We start from the raw sequence: 15,797 nt of genomic DNA on the forward strand, positions 1-15,797 counted from the left end.
TAACTAATTTATAATTTACTTGTCTAACCCCAACGATAAAGAGGACTATCACAAATGTATATTCAAAGGACAACAAAATCTTATCTACAATTTCACACAACTTATTAATTACAAACTAAAGAGTTGTCCACGTTTGTTGAGAATTGAGACCATCTTGGTCATCCTGACGAGACTTTGTTAACAGTGCAACCATGGAGAAACAACATATCCCAACTTAATCCACACAAAAGTCACCACCTGTTAGCATAGTAGCCTGTCTAAAAATAAAAATTAGAACTTTTCATGATGTATCTCAATTAAAATGGACATCATAACTTACTAACTTAGTAGTATACGAATCAATAATGACTTGAAGCAAAAATACACATCTTACGTAACTTCTTCCTCTCTATAGTGACCATTAATATATGAGATATTTTTCAATGTCCATGCAACATTATAGTTTCAGAATCAGTTTATGAGTATGAAGGAGCATAACTTCTTTAGCATCAATGAACGTTGTAGTTACAATTAGGAATCTCATATTAGCAAATATAATGAAAATATATCTATTACTTTTGGTGCTCATGCTTTTTGTGTCCTGTTACTTAAATTATCAAGAGGTTTCTGATAAATCTTGGAATATAATTCAGCCCAAAATTTAACTAAATCAGCATGACATGTAGTCCACTCTTCATGTTTTTGCTTCAACGTGAAAAATGGCCATGACATCTAGCCAAAAAGTTTTGAGATCTAGCTCATAGCAACCTCCTGGTATTCAAATAAAGAGTTAGAACCTCTTTGTATTTATCTATCTATATATTTTTAACAGCATGCTGAAGATCTGTATCATGCGGTCAAATAGAGAGCTATCTATTTGCAACCGAATGAGAAGGATCCTCAACACAATGACAAAAAATTTCATGGTTTCTTTGGTGTGTTTGTGTGTTTTAAAGGAAATGAAAATGAAAACTAAAAACACTTACTTATAGATGTATCTGGACGTTGTGGACCACATCAACTGGGAGGGCAATGTGGACCATACAAAAGAATCATATGTTGAAGGAATTCGGATTATATAATCCGAATATCACTTACACCCTAGTGAAATTTAGATTATATAATCCGAACTATACTTACACCCAATAAAATTGAGTTGAATTCGGATTATTTTAGCGTTTAAATGAACATCTTTAGCGTAAAGTAAAACATAATGAAAATTTAAATAATATATGTATTATTTAAAACATAATAAAACAACTTAATTCAACAATATACAACTAACATGTAATAAAGACAACATTAAACAAGTAATAAAAACAACTTAAAATACGTAATTAAATAAAACATAGCACATCATCACGGATCATCTAAATTAACGTCTTCGTGTGGTGCGTCCATTAGTTCCCTGAACTCTTCGTAGTTCCAAGGCCGGATCAAACTTTGTTGAATTTGTTCAACAGATCTAACCAACGAAGCGTCCAACTCGATTGGCCCACTAGCACTATACTGACCAAAGATCGAGAACATGGTTCTCTCATCGTCGTCGTTCATGAGCTTCATTTAGTTGAATCGTACACTCCCAGCTGAGTCGGTAGACGGACGTCGATACTCAACACCATCCACCGTCTATGTGTCTCTATAGTTTAGTTGGAGGTTGATTGGATTCAGTTGCCCCTTCAACCAGGAGAGGGTGACATCAGTGAGAATCCTCAACAGATGGGGTGGTTTTCCCCCCGTTGTAGTAAACTGCAGCTAGCTTGGTGTTAGGAACAAAGACCCTTCTGTTATGAAAAAAGGGACACATATTTATAAAGGTATATGGGCGTTCTGAACCACATAAACTATTGGTGCAATGTGGACCACATAAAAAAGTCATGTTTCAGATTATATAATCCAAAATGTCCTCGCCCTACATAAGGTACGTAGTTTCTCTCATTTTTCACCACACATCGAATAAACTCGGATTATATAATCCGAAAACCATAGGTAGGAATTCAGATTATATAATCCGAACCAAGTCAGTGTTTTATGGTCGATGGTCAGCACCACATAAAGCACGTTTTCAAAGGTTTTTACCAATATTAATGGCTGGTAAAACCCCTTTGAAACAAGTTGTTTTACCAACATTGTACTAGCAGAAGTACAATAATCGTAATTAGGATTTGTATTGTATTAGTCATGCCTTGAGAAGGCTCTCGAGGGCTGTATTTATAGGTATTTAGGCGGCTTTCTAGAGATTTCCAGAAGCAGATTGAGGCGGTGCCCTGGGGAGGGCGCGCCTTGGGGCCCTAGGATCCTTCTAGAGGGTGTTGAGGCCTCTGAAAGGTCCAAAAGGCTCTCTAGAGGTCTTTTAGATCCTTAGGAATATATTGACGGTCCAAGAATTAACTGTAGTATATGCATAAATTTCCCCTATAAATAGGCTTCAAATCTTCACCATTTCTCGCACCATCCTCTCACATTCTCTCCCCCTCTGTTCCTTTTCCTTCTGCAACAAGGTGTTTCCATAATTGGTGTTTCATAAAAATAGGCCTCCTTGGAAACTCAGGGATTGTATGAACGGTCAATGGACACTGCAAAGAAATGTGGTTTGTCTAAGTGTTGTTGATTTGTTTTGGTGTAAGGTTGACCATCAAGGTCTCTTTCACATTAGACAAGAAACATACCTTACCCTAGTTACCTTCTCCCCCACCATCTATTTCTCCTTCCCCTTCCTTTTCCTCCCTATCACCTTGCACTACCGGTTTAGCTTTACCCCACTGGTTTTGCTCTACCCCATCACCTCCATCTTCTTCTGAAGCGAATTTAGTTTTACCCCAATCCCCCTTCCCTAGACAAGAAACATAGCTTATTGTAAATGTATAGATATAATAATAAAAAGAGATTTTATGTGTATCAATTTTAGTCTTTTATTTTTGTCTATATTTGCATTTATTTTATTATTTTTGCATATAAGGAATTTAAAATAAACCAAAGTGTATTTAAATTCTGGTAAAAGGTATTTTCGGATTATATATCTGAAAATTTCTGAGAATCAAATTCGGATTATAAAATTCGAAGGGCATTTTTAGAACTAATATTTCGCACGAGTAACACATAGGGTGAGAAAAGTAATAGTCTACCCATAAAGGTTAACATGTCAACCCGAATAAAAAGTAGGAATATTTGGGCCATAATATTCTATATAGAACGTTTTCCGAGCTATTTAGTGTAACAACCCAATTTTCGTTAGATTTATTTTATTATTTATTTATGTGTGCTATATGTGCTTATATGTGATTATTTGCCTCTGTGTGCATTTTTGGTTGGGATTCGTAGAATTCGGAGTTAGAGGGTATTTTAGTCATTTTGGACTTAGGGGCATTTTTGTCAACTTGTGAGTAAGGGTAATTTTGTTGAGGATTATTTTTAGTGCTTAGTGAGAGTTATTATTTTACCAAGTTAGTAGAGAGTGTAGTAATTATTTTATTTACGGTAAGTGACCGTTTGTGTTATATTTTACCGTTAAGTGAGAAGTAACATTATTGAGGTTAGAATAGAAATGGGTTAGGCCCATTAAGGTTTGTGAGATAAGCCCAATTAAGTGAGCCTATATAAACTAATGTTAGTAGAGAAATAGGGTTTTTACCACATTTTTCATTTGAGAAGAGAAGAGATAGAGGCTAGAGAGAAGAACAAGAACAAGAGTTAGAGCTAGAAGAGAGGATTCATCATCTAGGAACTAAATTGAAGCTTGGGTTAGAGATTCCTGGTGTTAGAGGTAAGAGGGTTAGACTTCACTCATAATTTCATAACTTTTCCCTTTTACCCATTTTTATGAAATTGATGAATTGATTTTAATTGATGTAAATTCGTGCATGATTGTTGTTGTTATGTTTGAGAACATGATTTGTATGATAATTGTGTTGTTGTTGTTGAATTTGTATGCCAAAATGGGTATATATGAATATGATATGTTTTTGTGCAAAATTGATGAAGGATGAGGCTGTGGTTGTCAAATTGTGAATGATTTCATGATTAGATGTTGTTGTTGTTGCTAGATGTGTTGTTGATGAATTGATGCATTGGGTATCATGAATTGGTGAATTATGATGAGTTTTGTTGTTGTTGTTCAAATTTGTGAAGTTGTGTTAAGTTGTTCATGTGAAGGACCAAAATGAAATTTTGATATATGAAGTTGTTGGCTGAGTTTTTGATGTTGATGGATGAATTGAACTTGGTAGAATTTTTGTTTTCATGTTGTGATTGTGTTAGTCGATTCGTTTGAGAGAAAACAAGATTTTCGCGTGAAAATTCGAGTGTTAACCATTTTAAAAATGAGTGTGATGTGAGGTTTTGGAAAATGATTTTGGGATGGTTGAAACTTGAATTTTTCTATACATTGTGATACAGCTAAGTGTTAGGAGAATATAGGCGAAAACGGCATCGAAAACGTATTAACGGTTTGATTTTTATGCGCGAAAACGTGAAGGTTGAAATCCTGATGCTGTCTGTCAAACTATGAACGTGCCACGATACGGGACCAACGTGCCTTGATGGTGACCAGAATTTTTAGCGTTTTTGGCTCTGGAAAAATCGTGCCACGATGGGAGACCCACGTGCCATGATCTTGTCTGACAAGGAACCTTAAAAATGTATTTTTCTTCAATCCAATTGTTTCCAAACTTGTTCCAAAGTGTAGGGGCCTTATCCTAACTATCTAGGGGTATTTTTATGAAGGAAATAACTTTGTTTAAAGGGGTATATTGAGTTCTTATGTTGCTTGGTATTGAAATGAATCAACTAAGAGATGAACTTGATGAATCCTATGATTTCGTTGTATTTGGCCGATGAAATGATTATGTAACCTCTACTGCACGTATATGTGACTTGTGAGAATACATGGCATAGACAATTGAACTTGTTTACTTGATTGTGGCTTAAAAGCTCAATTATTTCTAATGTGGTGACTTTGAGAGACGAACCTTGTTGAAAATGAGTTTTGAGAGCCAATTGCTTATGAATTCCTTATGGATAGTTGTTATACCTTATGTGAAGATAATTGATGATGTATATATATGACAACTACATGATAATTGAATTATGAATGTTGTTGGTGATTGTATATATGCTATGTGGGGGTGAATTGATGTTGATTGCATATATACCATGTGTTGGTGATGTTGAGGTGATTTTTATGTGTGAACATATGCATTTGTAGTTGAGTCATATGTTCATGCATTCATGACTGATGGTGGTGGATTTTATATCCAATTGAGGTGATTACGATGTTTTTGTTGCATCGGAGGTGACGACCTTGGAGGTGACTCGGTACCGCATGCATCTAGATGAGTCTAGAGCTATTGCATACATTGTTGGTGAATTGAAATGCATTTGAGATGTGCTTGATGATTGAATTGTTAATTGATAATTGTTAATTGTTAATTGACATGGTTGAATTGTGAGACGTGTATGATACACTTATTGATATGAACTTGGAATGATGATGTTGAATGATAGAATGTTGTGAATCCTTGTGAGCATATGTATGATTTGTTATTCATCATTCTTGAATATGTCTTTCATTTCCCTATGTTTTATTAATTCTTTTTGGGATTATGATGTTGTAATGCTAACCCTCAGTGGTTTACCACCTACCTTTCTGTATGGACGGGTAGATGGAGTGCAGGATGCTTAGACTTTATGCTTGATGTTGCCGAGGAGAGGAGTTCCTCTTTTTATGTGCAAGTGTCTAGATTAGGGCTCTGATCTAGGATAATTCTTGCATGTTGGATTTTGACCATGTAGTTGGAGTTGAGATATTATTGTGTCTGAGGCTGGAGGATGTATTTTTGTATTTCTCTTATTTTGAGATATTGAAGTGGTTCATGGATTATATAAATGTGTTCCACTGCTATGAGATGTAACATGATAATTATGCATGTATGTTTTTGATTTGATGATGTAGCATCTATTTCTAGAATATATTCGTATGTTCGCGCGTTTTACCGCTTAATAGAAGTAGGGTGTTACATTTAGTCTGAGAAATTATACCCCACACCCCTATATTTATACCTTGACCCCAACATTTGACACAAAATACCAAATTTACCCTTTATATAAAATAAATGTAATCACTTTTTTCGGTTGTTTACCCCACCTTTTTCTCAAAAACGTTCGCAGAAAACAGTTAGCATTTCTTTCTTATAATGCAATTCTGGTAAGCAAGATAAAACAAAAACATGTCTAAATAAACATTTTTTGTTTGTTGCAAAATAATGACTATTAAATTAGCTCAAACAGAAGGAAATCATGTGATCTACTATGTTGAGTATACTAGCATATCAACAAATGGAACGGAGACTGAGTTATTCAACTTATGAGTTATCTTTAATGTAAAAAGCGTCCCAACTATGCAAAGAAGTTTATTAATTTAAGTTGGCACAATATTAATAGTTGCGGCAGAACAATCACAGGAAGCGATGAATCATGATTATCCAAAAACTGTTGCATTTTCACGCCATAGTCATCCGATAATGTGCAATGAATTCTATTCCCTCCTACGAAGTGTAAATTAATCGAATAAAAAGCTGGCACATGATTATCCACTTGGGTAATATCTGTTATTAAAGAACCTCCGATTTAAAGCCTCCACAGATCAAAGACTCGGAACTGGGGCATTCAAATTTGTTATGGAGTATAACGGTTATTGTGTTCAATGTACCTTCCAATATATTTACCATTTCCCAAATCTTTTCAAAGATCTGTGGAGCCTTACCATTGGCAGGCCACCACTCAATTCATCAAATTTGAGCTTGTGCCCTTTTATTTGGAACTCTCATTTATCCTATTTGCAAAATTTCTTCTATTTTTGATGGCAATACTTGAAGCGAAAATTCTCAAAAATACAAAACTTTTTTTACATCTTTTGAAAAGTGTGAACAACAAACACACTATCTTTAAACTTGTAAGTAGGTGAAGCGTACATCAGCATTCGCCTCGACAACGGTTGCACTCCGGAAGAGTAATAGGGCTAAGCAATATGGAGAGGACTTCTGCTTTGAGCAAGATGCTATCATAGTCCAAAAATAAAAAGTATACAAAAATAAAAGCTCGCTAAGTTGAAAACCCGAAAGGGCGGCTTGGGCAATAGAGAGCATCCCAGTGGACTGAAAACCCGAAAGGGTGGTCCAGGCAAAAATTAGAGGCATAAAAAAGGGAATATATTCCCGGTGGACTGAAAACCCGAAAAGGTGGTCCCGGCAAAAGTTAGGGATTTTCAAAACAAAAAAATACAAAAACACGACTGTTGAAGCATGCCAGGGGAAAAGCACTCCGCGCTAATTTACAAATGGCGACTTCTTCCAGACTTTTGGTTAAACAATGGGTTTGCTCCCCATGAGGCATCAGGTGATACCTTGTGCTGGGTTTTACATCGACAACAGTTCAATTTGTTCACAATAATGTTATCTCCAAGGAAGTTTGCCGAGTGTTTGTACTGCGATGTCAGTCCGCCTCCTAGCTTACCTATCTTGTCTCATTTCATCAAGTCACCTGCCATATACAGTTCATACAGTCATACAAATTGCATTCTAACATTTATACATTCATACATTAATACTTTCACATATTCATACATAACATATACACGACATCATTCACACATGATTGCATTAGTCACCAAAATCTTGTTTCGGTTTTGTCTCCTCAGTTCGGTCTTTACTTATGATTGCGTCAAGCCGTAAGTTTATGCACATGAACATCCGACATTTACCTTCTTATCATCAAAAGTGTCATCCCCAATGTGTCTGGTCCAGAGATGTCACTCATTATAAGCCCGATGGATTCCGGCAAACTCTTACAAAGCCCGGTGGATTCCGGCATGACCTTGCAAAAGCCCAGTGAATTCTGGCCAACATTTATCAAAAGCCGAGTGAATTCTCCCAAACCTTTCATTAAAGCCGAGTGGATTCTCGCAAATGTTTACCAAGCCGAGTGTATTCTCACAAACCTTTCATCAAAGCCGATTGAATTCTTGCAAATGTTTACCAAGTCGAGTGGATTCTTGCAAACCTTTTATCAAAGTCGAGTGGATTATCGTAAATGTTTACCAAGCCGAGTGGATTCTGGCAAACGTTTACTTGTTTCAAGCTGCCAGTCCTAAACATCGGACCGCTTGAATTTACCTTCTCTCTTGTTTCAAGCTGCCAGTCCTAAACAATGAACCGCTTGAGTTTACCTTCTTATCTTGTTTCAAGCCGTCAGTCCTAAACAACAGAACGCTTAAGTTTGCATTTTATCTCGTTTCAAGCTGCCAGTCCTAAACAACGGACTGCTTGAGTTGACCTTTTGTCTTGTTTCAAGCTGCCAGTCCTAAACAAAGGACCGCTTGGGTTTACCTTTTGCCTTTTTTCAAGCTGTAAGTCCTAAACAACGGACCGCTTGAGTTTACTTTTTTCAAGCTGCCAGTCCCAAACAACGGACCGCTTGAGTTTATCATTTTATCTTTTTTCAAGCTGCCAGTCCTAAACAATGGACCGCTTGAGTTTACCTTTTGATCTTGTTTCATGCTGCCAGTCCTAAACAACGAACCGCTTGAGTTTACTTTTTGTCTTGTTTCAAGCTGCGCTTGAGTTTACCTTTTTATCTTGTTTCAAGCTGCCAGTCCAAAACAACGGACCATTTGAGTTTACGTTTTGATCTTGATTCAAGCCGCCAATCCAAAGAAACGGACCGCTTGAGTTTACCTTTCATCATGTTTCAAATGGTCAGTTCTAACCAATGAACAAATTGAAATCACATTTTATTTTCTCCATAGCGTCATTCCCAGTTTTGTCAGATTACAGAATATCAAGTGTTTCATTCCCCGGTTTGTCGGATTACGGAATATCAAATGTGTGATTCCACGGCTTAACGGATTACGGAATGTCAAGTGTTACAATTCCCCGCGTTGTCGGATTACGGAATGTCAAGTGTTTCGATTCCCCGCATTGTCGGATTACGGAACATCAAATGTGTCTTTCCCTGGTTTACCGGATTACGGAATCTCAAAAGTGTCATCCCCAGTTTTATCTGTTCAAGAAATGTCACTAATCAAATCAATTTCAATGGTGTCGTCCCCAGTTTATTTGTTCTTGAGACGTCACTAATCAATTTTAAGTGGCTAGTTCTAACAAAAGGACAACTTGGGTCAAATCAATCAATTTCAAGTGGCTAGTTTCAGACAAAAGGACAACATGAGTCTACCTTCAATCAATTTCAAGTGGCTAGTTTCTAACAAATGGACAGCTTGTAATCCTTATTTTCATCCAATGTGACATCCAAAGTGTGTCTGGTCAAGAGATGCAACTCAAAAGCTTTGTCTTGCATTAAACTGTCGTTCTAAACCAATACGATGGTAGACAATTATTTTCCCCAACGAAACTACATTCCCCCAGCGGAGTCGGATCCCATTCGTCAACGAATTTGGGTATCCCGTTGTTGTTTCTCATTCCAGTCAAATCATCTTTGTCGTTCTGCATTCATGCAAGCATTCCACGAGCATTCATAGCATCTTAGGTCCAAAATTGGTGCACTTTGTATTTAAGTCTCTTCGGTCTGATCGAATCAAAGATTCTATCTTCCAATATCCGGACAAAGAAACTTAAATAGGGGCATCTGTCATACCCCAATTTTTGACCTAAGGTCTCTCACTTTTTTAGTGAAAAATTCGGCAGAGAGGTTTTTTAAAATACCTCATTTTTGGTTCCGTGTCGGGCCCTCCTCTCTCTTGATCTTAATTGTTTTATTTTAATTCCATCTTTTATCTAAGTTTTTTAATTAAATTTAAAATTTTTATAAAAATCTTTATTTTCTTTTTTTAATTAATCTTTAAAATATCTTATCTTTTTTTATCATTTGTTTTAGTCTCTTCTTTTTTAGTTTTATTTTTGTCCATATCCAAAAAGTCAGTACAAATACAAACATGCAAGCTGTGAACATTGTCACGCGCCTCTGCATTCCAAGCTCTCAGGAACAAGTTACTCAATTTCAGTTTCCTCCTCCCCAATTCAAGCAACGCGTTATGCACATTTTCAGCACAACCCTAGCACTATAAATTCAATCCGCAAACACACAGCAGGGGGACGACCAAAAATGCATAAAAAAAACTAGCAACAGATTTTCGACACAGTTTCAACAACAACCATCTTCACGTAACAAAAGCATTCACCAAAACGCGATTCATCCACAAAAAACCAGTCATAAACCTATAATCATCACACGCGAATCCAATTCCACAATCAGCCACAAATCGGCCTCAACCCTTACAACCACAGTCAAAGACGAATCATCAATACCACACAACAAGTCTATCAAAGCCGCATTCACAACCGTGCCGGAACAACAACGGAAAAGGCCAAAAATCTGTCAAAACCTGCAAATTTAAAACGCATAAAACCAGCCGAAATTCATCACACACGATCCACAAACCATTCAAATCCGATCTCATTCAAAACCAACATAACACTCATAACCGTATAGCTATAGACAATCAGAATCATACCAATTCAAGCAACTCAACCAAAACCCTTAAGTTAATCATCACAACACCAACCATCAAAATTCAACACAATTGGCCACGTAACAATACCCACAAACGAAAACCAGCAATAACCGTCATTTAACAATGAACCAGTCACGCACAACAGACCACACCGAACCACATCACCAGAATCCAACATCAACATCACCAGCAATCGACACAGCCAAGTCGTCTTATCAAATTGTTCTAACCTATCATTAACACAAACTCAGTTACAAACAGCAAAATCGACACAAAAGAAGGGAAGAGGACGTCACAGCCGAGGCCGTACGTGAACCACCGACCCAGACGCCCCAACATCACCTTCAAATCCAAACCGCCACAACAGTGACGAATCAACCCGCCGTAACACCAATATGTTTCTGTTTCTAAACAAAAGGTATAAACATTCTTCTTTTGTTTTTTTAGATTTAGGTGTTTGGGTAAGGATTTTCGGAATTTTAGGTTTGAAAGTGAATAGAGGGAGGAGAGTAGAAGTGAAAACGCAAAAGGAAGTTCTGTTGGTTTTTAATGCGGCGGCGCCACCGTCCCTAACAACCAGCCGCCGCCCTTTATCACGCCGGAAAACTCATAGAGAGAGAACAGAGAGACGAGAGCATGAGGAGGGAAGAGAGAGAAATGTTGTGTGAAAATGAAATAAAATCACACTCACAGCCTATTTATAGGCTAGTTGGATTGTGCGTGTTCGGTGTATGGGTTACCATACACCCTCGTCTCCCTATCCCTTGATCCATAATCTGATGGCCTCTATTGCTTAGCTCCGTGATCAGATTGAGGCCATGATGGGCCCAGACTTCCTTTTTAATTACTACACCCCCCATAATTCTGCCGCACCCCCTTTTTTGCATTCATTTTTTTTCTTCTCTTCCATTTTTATCATGTTTATTGTCTCCATGCATTATTTAATTTTAATTACATTTTACTTTTTTGCATCTTATATTATTTCAATTCACTTTTGCATTTTTATTTTTAAGCATCTTCGAATCATTAGATTGTATATTAGGCTTTAATGTAAATCATTCATGCATTCTAGTTTAGTTACATCATTTCGCATATTAATTTATTTATTTTTGTCGTTTATATTTTTTAGCACGGACTTTAGAATATAAACTAGACTTTAATGTAAATAATTTATTTTTCTTGTCATTTACTTTCTCGCAGACCATAGCATGTATAATAGGCTTAATGTAATAGCTTTAGGTGCATGTGTGCGTGTGTGTGTATGCTTTATTTTTATGCTCTATAGTTTTAGGTTAATGGTCTTTGTGGTGATCCAACGTCACCACAAAGTACCTACGCGTTTCTACTTTTCTTGCTCCGTTAGTTTAATTTTATTCTAATTATTTGAAAACAACAAAAAAATGCATATAACAAAATCACAAAAAAAAATATTTTCATTTTTATTTTCCTTTCATAATCAAATATCAATCAATTTAACTTTATTTTGAGTCCATTTTCTTTAATATTAAAAAACACAAACAAATACTCATTTGCCACTTCGCCTTTCTTTCACTTCAAAACCTTTTTCAAAACTAATAAAAAACACTCAACCAATCAAACGTCAATTTCTACCCCGAACTACGAGGTTTTGATCCCTCACGGGTACGTAGGCAAAGGACTTGTCCTTCCAAACAATAAAAAATGTAGATAAATAGGTCTCCCTTTTTAGCATTTTGAACTCTTTTCAGCAAGCAAGTTTATAGCACAAAACATTAAATAAAATCAAGAGGTTCCCGTTGAGTACTACAGACATAAAGGGTGCTAATACCTTCCCTTTATGTAACTAACCCCCGAACCCTAAATCTTTTCAAAATGTGGGGTAGTTTGAACTTTTTTCCCCTTTTCTTAAAAAATAAAATGTTCAGTCGTGAAATATACAAGTGAGTCAAAAGATAATCAAATAGCCTTGATCTCCGAAAAATGACGCGACATGAGGAAATTGGAAGAATAAATTTCTCGTGAAGTTGGGAATAAAATCATTAATTACAATCCATAAATTTTGTTTTATCTCTCATTCCCATAAATATAATTCTTGGTCAAACTTTACTTAGGGTGTGCTTGTTTCAAGTTTACCAAATTTATTTTTGGGAATAACATCCTTGGAATATAAAGATGGAAATTTTATTCCAAGGTATTTAGGAAAAATTTGTTTAGTTAACTTTATAATATTCCTAGGAACCATAAATATAGGGATTATAATAGGTAACTATGTATGAATTTATTCTCATCTCCATGAGAAGACTTCATTCTCACCTTTTCGTTGGGAAATTTTTTCTATTCCCATGAACATTTTATACCCGGGAATAAAATTTAGTAAACTTGTAACAAACATAGACATATATATTTCTATCATTTAATTCTTGGGAATCAACAAATATAACTTGAAACAAACACACCCTTAATTTTCGAACGAACTCTCCCTGGATTACCAGATCCCTTCCAATGAAAATTGGGAATTAGAAACGTAGGTTTTTGGGGTTCGAACCTCGACCCCCTACCTATATAACGCAAAGTTCCCAAAAACTAAGTTGACCTGATTTTTTTTTTTGTCATTATGTAACCGAAAAAAAATATCACTTTTTTCAATGCTTAATAATTTCTTACATACTTTTTTCCGTTTTTTTTTTGTCAAAATTCTTTCCGTTCGTTTTACTCTTTGTTTATTAAAGGAAAAAGATGACATTTTTTTTTTTTTGAGAGAAGATGACATTTTTTTTAGAGGCTGATATATACCGACTTGTTATTTTCAGACTTATATGAAACACTAATTTTTTTTCCTTTCAATAACCCCTTAGAGATTTATCGTTGAAAGAAATAGGCAGAATGAGATAATCCCTAAAGAAAAATGTAGAATGAGATTATAAATACTATCTGATAATAGCAAATAATTTCATCAAGAGTATTACTAATTTGTTTGACCGAAAACGGAATTACTAATTTGTTTGACCGAAAACGGAACTTTGAAAAGACTTAAAGACAACTTCTTGTGTCCAAAAAACATTAAAACATCACATAAAAAGCAACAAAATATTTGTTTATATTCTTTTGTACTCTCAAGATCAAAACCAAAACTGTACTCAACCAATATCACTTGAAGCATGTTATAGATCTATAATAAAACATATGATATGAGTTGTAATATCCCGCTTGTCAGTATTGGAATATTACCAGTCATGCCTGTCAGAGGACGAAAGTTCATGGAAAGAAAGTATAAGGGAGAAAGTTTATTACGTGGTGTCAGCTTAATACGAGTCAAGTATCAGTGTCGTATTCAACACGCTTAAGACAAGGGCACTATGGTAATTGCACGCAAAAGGATATTGAAGTAAGCTTGGCCCAAAAATATCTCATTTCCTATATTCTTCCTCTCTCTAGGTTTTTGAGAGAAGATTTTTTCCTCCTTCTCACTTCTTTCACGCCCTCCCTCTCTTCCCAAAACCTTCCAAGAGTTTGATGCCATCATTATCCATACTTGAACAAGGTTTCTACAAGATCATAGAGAAGTATGGAAGCTTGGGTGCAAGTTGTTGAACATCTCCTTCCTTTAGGTGAAGAACTAAGAATTCTAGGGTTACGGTGGTGAAGGTTTTGAGATGGACTAGAAGCTTAAGGATTGATTCAAGATAAGCAATGTTTTCTTGTGAGATCATGAGTACATGGAAGTTTGGTTTGGTAGAAAAGCTAAGCATCAAGAAAGTAAACTGATCAAGAGCTAGGGTTTTGGCTTGCTTGAGCTTGGGACTTGGAGCTGACACAAGAATCTTGTTTAGGTGAGTTCTATAGATAGTTTGCCCACCTTTGGGATCATGTGAATTATCTTGTAAGGAAAGTAATGAATTCTAGGGTTTTATGTTTGAAATTAGTTGCCACTTTTCTTGTCATGCTTGCTAAACATGTTAATACTTTCCTTATGAGTGTTTTACAAGTATTCTATGATCAAATATGTTCAAATATGCTTAGGGACACTTGGTTTTGAGATTTTTGAGTCAAAAATACCATTTTTGAAGGTGTTGGACTATCACAACTCGCTAGGGCGAGCAGTTACTCGCCAGGCGAGCTAGACCACCAGAACTTGGGGTTCACTCACCCTCAACTTGCCACATTGAGCAGTTACTCGCCTAGGCAAGGAGACAGTGTAGTATTGCACTGTTTGCTCGCTTCAGGCATTTCTGGAGTGTTCTGGATTGGTTTTTGTTTGTGCAGTTTTTTACAAAAGTAAACCCCTCAAACCAAGGTCATATTTGATAATCTTTTGCAAGGTTTTCTTGTGAATGAAGCAAGTATTTAGCATAGATAGCAAAGCATGGCAATCGAGAGATGTTACGCTAAGAATCGGGTAGCAAGTTAATCGTTAAGAAAGGGAAAGAATATAGAGCCTCAACATAGCTTGTCGAGAGCTAGATAGTTAAGCATGAATTTATTTATGCTAAGATGTAAACGATTAGATATCTATTCACATAGAAAGTTAATAAAGCATATAGTTTACCTCAAGTAGGATCGATTAAGGATCTGAGGTAAGAGAGATAGCATGTATAGATTTAATTTTCATGCATGCATAAGACTAAGACTTTTTAATATGAAAGTGCCATGTCTCTTGTTATCCACACTAGGTTGGATACAAGGGGTTCTTCGAGAGGAACGGTTAAGCCGCAAGGGAGCCGCATGTCAGTAAGTAATCAAAGTGAAGGTGTCGTGTCCTTTGTATTCCTTCCAAGATTGGATATAAAAGGTTCTCCAAGGGGAACGGGGTAAGCCGTAAGGGACCCGCACGTCACTAAGGGAGTCCAGTGTGCCTTAGCTAGGTTTTTCCACCGACAGTAAGGGATTAACTTCTGGGATTACTCCACTCGGGATTAATCCTTAAAATGAACTCAGATAATTGTTTGTTCAACGCTAACCTAATCAATGAATCTGACTATGCATAATTACTAGACATGTTTATGTTATGTCAAAGAGCCTTGACGTAGATCGTCAAGTACTAGTATAGCCTTGGCGTAGATCGACAAGAACTAGGAAGATAGCAGGAATTCCCTGAGAAAGTCTAGATATGATATGTTGTTAGACACAACGTATTTATACAAGTAGAGAAAGTAGAAAAGGTTATGCCGATGACGATCTTAGGTTTCCCATAATCGTCTAGTTTAGAATTGTGTCATGATTGTTGTATGAGAAGGCCTCGACGCGTAGAGCGTGTCTTGGCATTGCGGTCTTAGGTTCCCCTTATCCGCCATGACACGTATAGCGATAGAAAGAC

At 36.3% G+C, this 15,797-nt stretch overlaps 1 pseudogene; it reads right to left on the reverse strand.

Annotated features, from left to right (window-relative positions):
• LOC146898952 (protein AGAMOUS-LIKE 6-like) overlaps positions 1-15,797 on the reverse strand; it is a 30,563-nt pseudogene that overhangs the window by 12,915 nt on the left and 1,851 nt on the right.

The sequence above is a fragment of the Medicago sativa genome, chromosome 8, assembly GCF_051527215.1.
Source record: "Medicago sativa cultivar Bolivia chromosome 8, Bolivia_mono, whole genome shotgun sequence".
In the NCBI taxonomy this organism is placed as follows: domain Eukaryota; kingdom Viridiplantae; phylum Streptophyta; class Magnoliopsida; order Fabales; family Fabaceae; genus Medicago; species Medicago sativa.